The following is a 9,775-nucleotide window of genomic DNA, read 5'->3' on the forward strand; positions in this document are numbered from 1 at the left end:
TAAACATATATAATAGTAAATCAACAAGAAATGTACAATTTTACATAATGTTTATTTGAAGAGAGCGAAGATAATTCAAAACCAACGTAACAGAATTTTTTACGTCATCGCCGAATAAATTGTATTTAAAAAACTATTAATTTTAAATTTATTTCTTACGTACAATATGTTTCCGTATCGCATCCATTTAAATAGTTTATAGTTTTTATAGGAAAACTCAGAATATCTGACATTTAGAACAATTAAACAGAATAACAGCATGGTTCACAATATTACATCTTAACAGTAACAAATGCGATTTTTAATTTTTATAGTCATACCGTTTGGTTAGATATTCATTTTATAGTTAGGCAATAAATACCATTACAGTACTATAGGAGTTGTACCATAAGTAAGAATTATAATATAGATATTTATTACATTTCATTAATTTGGCAGCATGCTGCGTTTTGTGAGTAAAAGACTTTTTTTCAACACGTTACAAAGTAATATAAAATTTCGAATCAACTATGTTTTCTTCAACAGAACAGTTACATTGCTAATTTAAATTTAACTAACATTTCTCAAAAAGAATACTGATTTGTTCTACATAATAGGAAACTTTAAGTTTTAAGTATTCAACAATATTTTCAAGTTTTATTTTTATTCATATCAGTATCGTCTATTTTTAGAGTAAGTTGTGAGATTTTTTATATGTAAACACAGAATGAAGTGAGAAACAACCTGAAAGCATTTGTTATTATCTATATATTAAATGAGAAGTGATTAGGCAATATTATATCATGAATTTTTTTACATTGTTTGGGAACCAATAAGGAATGGAAGTCATTGTTTGATAGTTTTCAGCGCTACACAATGAAATATATATTTAACTGTTATAAAGAAAGACAAACTACTATTTCTTCGAGACCTAATAATATTTCTATCGCTACTAAACTACAATACTGTTTTGTAAAATGACAACATTCATTTTAACATCGAATTGGTCTGAGCACAACTATTCAGGTCAACTCGTATCAGTCTCCTTCCTCTATGACACTTATAAGTTGAGTAATAATTACTTATTAATCAAAGTGAACTCAATGCCCTTTTCTATTTCAGTAGTAATACTTCAAATTAAAATATGTGAAGCATTTTAAAATATCTACTACATATAATATGTATATATATATATATATATATATATATATATATATATATACGAGATATATCTTTATTAATTATTACATTATAATTACTTCTCTTGATCTTTAATTTTTAATACATAAAGAATTTTATAGAATTCTAAGTACACACATAAGTCACTACATCATATTAATACAATTTCATAATTATGTACTACAAAGAATGTCAAGATTTTATCAAAACATAATGTTTTTCATAAAAAAAAAACATTCATTTCAGATTCCAAGTTATTATATTTCCATCCGTTGAAAATATAACCTTTTACTCTAATGTACTGAGAACACCATCAACTGTAGTAAGTCTAAAAAAAGTTCAAAAAACTTTTTAGGATTGGGAATGAACCATTTTTCAGGGAAAAAAACTGAAGATATCCCTAATTGCAATTTGTCCTCGAAGGACATCTGAACTGGAGGATAACATACTGAGTGGCAGGATAATCAGGATGGGTAAGAACGTTGGTTACGTCAGCCTTCTGCTGGGATTTCATGTTGTAAACAAAATGAGGATATATTAGTGTTCATTTTCTCATTGATTCCAACATGCTAACTTGGCTCCATATTCTCTAGGTCTAAACGGACTATACTCGGCGACAATCAGGTTATATAGACCAAAAGTTACCTCAAAATTGTAACTTTTAGGATTATTGTTTGCCACTCTTGAGATTCCAAAATATTACTTTTCAGGATAAACATCCAAAACCGAACTCTTCTGTACGAGGAACAAAAATACATACGAGTACTAGTAATTACATGGATTACTTCACTTATTATATGCATTTCAGTCTACGAGGTAATGCTTTGCACAAATGCTTTTCGTAAATCCTTTATGACCTGCAAAATAGGGCAAAACTGAGGGGCCTTTCAGCATTGAGTGCTTTGTACACTCGAAGGTAGTAGATTACAAAATGTCTTACAATATTATGAGAAGTCGTGTTTTAGATCAGTTTTACTACTATCTGCCTCAATTTCAAATAAAAATTTAAATTGGCATCCACCAATAATATGATGACCAACTCTATCGCTGGGTACATATACGTGTCTGATGGTTGATTATAATTGTGTCATGAATAAGCTTACCACATAAAAAATAGTCAATACATTTGAGAAATTATGGTGGTTTATTTTAACTGTCTCGCGGGTCTGTACTTCGTTAAACAAGCCGTACTCATTAGGTACTGGTATGACCAAAATATGAAGTTTGAAACACGTGTTAACCTAAAAAGTCCTAATATACTAAACATTTTCCTTAAAATACTGACTTTTAAGGACATAAATTGAAATTTTATATAAATGTATAAAAACTATAGCATATTCATTTATACAACTGCGAAAAAATCAAAATGATATGGTAAGCTTTAACACCACTGAGCTCTTTTGATCCAGATGTATGGACAAAGCAGGACATGTAACAAGCAGAGTACTTATAAAACGTGGTTAAATCAATTACAAAGTCTTACTTACATGGTAATTTGATAAGGGGTTTAAATTTAGTAAGTTACTTAGTATTTTTAGGTTTTCAATAATATACTAGAACGCGTGGCGGGTTATTTGTAATCTTTTTTTGTCCTCATAGCCTCATAATTGTTATTACATCCAAATGTAATAAAAAACAATATCTTCACTTGCTTACTCAACCACCTGGTTCTTTTATATTTGGGAAAAAAGGCTAATTAAACCTGATTAAAGGAAATGTTACATTTAAATTTTTGAATTACTACAAATTTAGCCTGAGTGTTTAAAAACGTTTTGTAATTAAAAAATAGGTTGCTTAAAGGAGGGCAAAATGAAATATTGTCTGTTTTTTTATTTTAGGGCATAAAAAACCTTTAAACGATCGTCAAATATAGCATAGAAATGGAACAATTTTTTATTTTGTGCCCACCGTGTCTTTATGTTTATTTCTTATCATGTGTTGCTTATTCATAATATGTTATAGTGTAAATAAATGAATACATAAATATAAAAAATTTCGTATTGAGAGATATAATAAAACGGGCAACCAACGGAAGAATTCGAATTTTAAAAGACTGAACTACTTCCCGTTACTATTTATCGATCTTCTAGGCTATTATAAAATAGCTAATATAAGCAAAAATAGAGTATTGTATAATACAAAAAACATACGTGAAAAGATACGCTATCGAGCTTTCAATGATGAATTGATGTTGGAAAGTCGTAGTTTTATCACTATACGCTATCGAGATGTTGCGATTAGAAATAACAGATCACCAAGTTACAGAGTGTCACTTTCAATGATGTATCTAATCACAAAATTAAACAACGACATGTCTCGTGGGTATTTCATCAGAAGTTCTGAATATTCTTCTTGCGTGCTAGTATAAAGGGCTTCATAACTTTCTGCTTTGCACAAATGTAGCCTACATTTAAGTACAGTTTAACCACTACACACAGTACAGTTTTATTATCACTATATTTGTATTGTATGTAAATGAGATACATAAATGAAAATGAAATGAACCTTAAATAACATATTTAATACGCACTGTGTAAACATACACAAGCTTGATATAAAATTAAGGAGAAGAATATTTATTTTCCTAACATTGAAGATTGTTATACTAGCGTTTACATTGTTTTGAAAATGAATAAAAAATCTACAACCAGTTTTTCGATGGTTTTTTTTAAGGATTAAAATAATTGCGAGTTCCTTTAGTAACAAATACGTAACCTATTAAATATGGTCTACTTATACATATTTAAAGCTAGAGTACAACATTTAATATTCTTATCGCTAACAAAGGTTCATTGTCTAACATCTGTCTAAAATATTTAATATGGGGAAAGAAAATTACTGAAAATAGCTACTATTTCAACTATTCAAAAAGAGAATGATTAATCATTTTTTTATTTCACTAACTAGATAGTATGTATTACGGGTACTTAAAAAAATTACTTGAAATTATGATAATTGTATAACAATTTCGTTTATACATTTCAAAACAGACACATAAAATGTTGTGAAAATGTATATGACATAATATAAAAAACTTATTAAAATACACACATTTATGAAAAAATACAAATACGATGGGAATCTTACATAAAACTATTTTTTATTTATTTATTTTTTTATTTTGTACATACTTTATATTTGTATATTGTAACAATGTAATGGTGACAAAAGATGATTTAAATTTAGTATAGCTTTCCTCCTGTTTCAGAAAGTAAAAAAAACTGGTTTTTATATATAGGAAAAGTAATGTAAAAAATGACTTAAAACCACAAGCATTTAAAACCATCACACTATTCCTAGAAATCATCTTAAAACTTATCTTAATGAATTGGATATCAATAAATTTCATTTATTGTGAAATAGGTTTTTGAAACTATCTCGCCCAAGAAGAACACAACATGCCATGCTAAGTACTAAGGTTCTTAACGAGCGTTACCACTTCTATTTACACCATATGTTAAGTTCTATGTTCTATACATGTTTCAGAGAGACCAAACCTCAGAACCTTGATTAGTTAAGGATGCGGATTAAAAACGCTTGCCGACTTATCACATCAGACATTTTGGAAAACGTAATGCATTCATTTGAATCAAGACTTTATTTTTGCCAAGAAGTAAATGGGGGCCATTTTGAGCATTTACTTTGAGCTTAAAAATGGTTGAGGTAAGATTTCAACAGTAAGTTTCATTATTTTAAGTTTAAATTTAGCACTACTTAGTATTAAGAATAAGTCTGAACAGATAAGTTAAAAAAATATGTTTTTTTAGCGTAAATTTTCAATAAAATTGTGACAAGCCGTGTTTCGTACTGGATTGAGATAGAGACCTCTAGTCTGTAACATTGTTCTTCTTTTACAAAGACCTTTAAAATGAGGTGTTAATTTTATGGGGGGTTTGCTTTTAATAATTTTGACTTAAACCCCCAACCCACCATTTTTTGTTGAGGGGCTAAGTTCTCATGTAGCGCAAAAATCATTTGTCACTATATAACTACTCCCCAAATGATACTGGTTTGTTTAATTCCGTTCAAACAGTTAGAAGGGGGTGGGACTTTTGGGACACCCGGTATAATAGTGAAACAAGAAGAAATTTAAAATTTTACATAATGCTTATTTGAAGAGAGCAAAGATAATTCAAAACCAACAAAACACAACTTTTTCACGACATCGCCAAATAATTAGTATTTTAGAAATTATTAAATTTTAAATTTATTTCTTACGTTCAAGATGTTTCCGTATCGCATCCGTTTAAAAAGCTTATAGTTTTTCGTAGGAAAACTCAGAATATCTGTCATTTAGAACATATTTTTCAACAGAATAACAGCATGGTTTGGTATATTACATCTTAACCCTACATCGGGGCGATAAACGGAGTTTTCCTCCGTGTATTTTTTATTATTAAAAATATTACTACTTTTCTGATGTTGGTAGTCGTTTTCCCGCAGTGTACTTCACGAGCATCTTTCGGGGAAAGCGAAACAATAGCCTCCCGCTTACCATCGTCAAAATCTGTCAGTGTGAGGTCTACTTCCGTGCGAGACTGGACGATTCCTCCGTGAGCGCCCGATGGTGTGTTTGTAGTTCTTGGACGAAATCCTCCGTGAGCGCCTTATTGTGTTTAGTTTTTTATGGAGTAATAATCCGTGTGCGCCTAAATGTGTGACCTGTAATGGTTTTTTTTTTAAGTTTTTTGCGTTATATTTTATTTGAATTTTGTGAAATGAGAATGAAGACGAGAGACTTGTCAGTACAGTAACCAGTGTGCTAGGGAACATTTCAGTATTCTTTATGGAGTGAACATTGTCGTTATATGAACCAGAAGGAAAATGTTTTGAAACTTTGTGTAGTGTGTAAAAATAATCTTTAGTACAGAATAAATTTTGATTTCAGAGTAATAATTGACATTACAATTGTATAAATCTCAAGAATTGAAGTAAGTTGTTTTTGTAAGAAGTTAAAAACTAAGTTAATTTGCATATAATATTACAGTAGGTTAAAAATTTTTACAATTAATTGCATTATATCTTAAAATTAATCATGTTGTTATTATTATACAATAAAATTTTTTAAGATTTTGAATTTATTATTTGGAAAATTCATTACATAAGAGAGTAATTTTTATTTAATTTCTAAAAATGAATATATTATATTTTTAATTAAATCAGTATGAATATTTTAAACAAATAAAAACAGTTTTAAACGACTATGACATCCATTATTCGCTAACCTGGAGGAAACCTCCGTGAGCGCCTGATGGTGTTTTCTAATTTTAAGCGCCTGAATGGAGGGTTAATAAAAACAAATGCGATTTATAATTTGTATAGTCATACCGTTTAGGTGGTTATTGATTTCCTAGTTAGGCAATAAATACCATTACAGTACTATTAGGAGTTGTACCATAAGTGCGAATTATAATATAGATATTTATTACATTTCATCAATTTGGCAGCATGTTGCGTTTTGTGAGTAAAAAAACTTTCTTTTTCAACACGTTACAAAGTAATATAAAACTTCGAATCAACTATTGTTTTCATCAACAGAACATTTACGTTGCTAATTTAAATTTAACTAACATTTCTCAAAAAGAATACTGATTTGTTCTACATAATAGGAAACTTTAAGTTTTAAGTATTCAACAATATTTTCAAGTTTTATTTTTATTCATATCAGTATCGTCTATTTTTAGAGTAAGTTGTGAGATTTTTTATATGTAAACACAGAATGAAGTGAGAAACAACCTGAAAGCATTTGTTATTATCTATATATTAAATGAGAAGTGATTAGGCAATATTATATCATGAATTTTTTTACATTGTTTGGGAACCAATAAGGAATGGAAGTCATTGTTTGATATTTTTCAGCGCTACACAATGAAATATATATTTAACTGTTATAAAGAAAGACAACCTACTATTTCTTCGAGACCTAATAATATTTCTATCGCTACTAAAGTACACTACTGTTTTGTAAAATGACAACATTCATTTTAACATCGACTTGGTCCTGAGCACAACTATTCTTGTTAACTCGTCTCCTTCCTCTAAGACACTTATAAGTTGAGTAATAATTACTTATTAATCAAAGTGAATTCAATGCCCCTTTTCTATTTCAGTAGTAATACTTCAAATTAAAATATGTGAAGCATTTTAAAATATACTACATATAAAATATATATATATATATATATATATATATATATATATATATATATACGAGATATATCTTTATTAATTATTTACATTATAATTACTTCTCTTGATCTTTAATTTGAAATACATAAAGAATTTTATAGAATGCTAAGTACACACATAAGTTACTACATCATATTAATACAATTTCATAATTATGTACTACAAAGAATGTCAAGATTTTATCAAAACATATTGGTTTTTCATAATAAAAAAAAAACATTCATTTCAGATTCCAAGTTAATTTATATCCATCCGTTGAAAATATAACCTTTTACTCTAATGTACTGAAGTAAGTCTAAAAAAAAATCACAAAAAACTTTTTAGGATTAGGAATAAACCATTTTTCAGGGGAAAAACAGAAGATATCCTTAATTGCAATTTGTCCTAAAAGGACATCTGGACTGCAGCCGTAGTGGCACGATAATCAAGATGGGTTAAGTACGTTGGTTAAGTCAGCCTTCTGCTGGGATTTCATGTTGTAAACAAAATGAGGATATATTAGTGTTCATTTTCTCATTGATTCCAACATGCTAACTTGGTTCCAGATTCCTCTAGGTCTAAATGAAATATACTCGTCGAGGAACAAAAATACATACGAGTATTAGTAATTACATGGAATACTTTCACTTATTATATGCATTCTGTCTATGAGGTTACAAATGCATTTTCTTAAATGCTTTAATGAGGGGCTGCAAAATGGGGCAAAACTAAGGGGCCCTTTCAGCATTAAGTGCTTTGTACACTCGAAGGTAAGTAGATTACAAAATGTATTAAAAATATTTTAACAAGATTAACAGATAACAGTAACAGATTAAATACTGACTCAAGGTAAACAACAGATTTTAGGGAAAGAAAAATAACTGAAAATTGTCGAGATGACATCGTACCAATTTTCTTACTCATGAGGTATTTGATATTCGCAAGTACTAATGGCATACAAATAATCATATATATAGTTTTAAAATAATCAATTTTGCGTTGGAAATGATATCAATTAGAACAAACTAGAAGTACAATTTTGCTTTAACTCCGGTTCTCTTAATCAAGACGTCAGTTGCTTATGAACTTCGAATTAAACTGTTACTGAAATCGTGGGGGCTATTAATTCCACGGAATATCTCATTGAATTTGGGGCAAAACCGCGAGTATGTGGTAGTTAATGATAAAATAATTATACCTCTTTTATAGTTTCTTAAAAAATATAAATAAAGTAATATTAGTGACATAGGGAAAAAGTTACCCCATTGACAAAACACTTCTTGTAGTTAATTAATACATGAAACTACGCCACACGACACGTGATGCATCTTGTTTCGCTCATTTCAATTCTCTCCATGTTCTGGGGACAGACTGGAAATAAGACAGAAAATACAACTTTTACTCCCTACAAGCAGACTGAAGAGAAAATTCACAATCCTACTAAGTGAGAAACTCTAATGACGATCAGTCAAATCCCAAGGATACACACTCGCCTTCATCGAACCAGTTCTTTCTTACTCCACTGATAAGATAACACGGGTCAGTACCACGGGTCAGGACTATATATTTAGTCCTAACCACGGGTGCCCGAGCATTCCGTGCGAGGTAAACTTAGACTAATTTTACACATGTGTGACTGTGACATTTCCCATTTCAGTGGCCTGTGTTAGAAACATACAAGTGGTGTGCTAGTGGCACGACCTAGTTAGAAGAAAATGCAAAAATGGATACTACAGATAATTTTAATGACTAGTTAAAATGGTTCTGCGAATGCGTAACTAAAGATATTAGTAACATGCAACGCGACATACCGACCGATCGGCTCCAGAATGTCGTGTTACTGACACAATATCACTCATATTGTGTCACCGGCATACACGTGTATAACGCATCGCTTGATAAAATAATGTGGTTTCCGAATGTCGTACTCGCACGAGAATATCAGTCATGTCATGTTAGCCGCATACGTGTGTGTGCAGTAACCTGCCTAAGTTTTAGCCCTGTTCGATCTGGTGCGCATCGGCATGGTGCGTGATGCACAATGCTACAACAACCTACTGGCTGTCACCCAGGTCGTGGATGTGAAACTGTACTGGAAATATAATTATGATATTTTCAGTAGTAAATTCAACAGTATTTAGGGTTTTGTCTGTTGCAGTTGCTATCCTAATTTCATTGTTGAAACTTCCACACAAAAAATATGCATAATTGTTTTTTAATAACGACAACAGGCCTCTCAGTAATCTATGCATTGTTCTTTTATCCGAAACGTTTGCATTATTTATTCTGGCTTAAAGAATAAACTAAAAAATGTAATGTAAATTCCTTCTAAATTTGTGATCTAAACTAGTCACTGTTTTATTTACTGATTCGTCATAATGTAGGGCTTCATTTACTATACTGTATGTTGAATCAAAATAAAGTCTTGTTGTTATGTTTAAACCAGAAA

This window comes from Homalodisca vitripennis, chromosome 4, assembly GCF_021130785.1.
Source record: "Homalodisca vitripennis isolate AUS2020 chromosome 4, UT_GWSS_2.1, whole genome shotgun sequence".
Lineage (NCBI taxonomy): Eukaryota > Metazoa > Arthropoda > Insecta > Hemiptera > Cicadellidae > Homalodisca > Homalodisca vitripennis.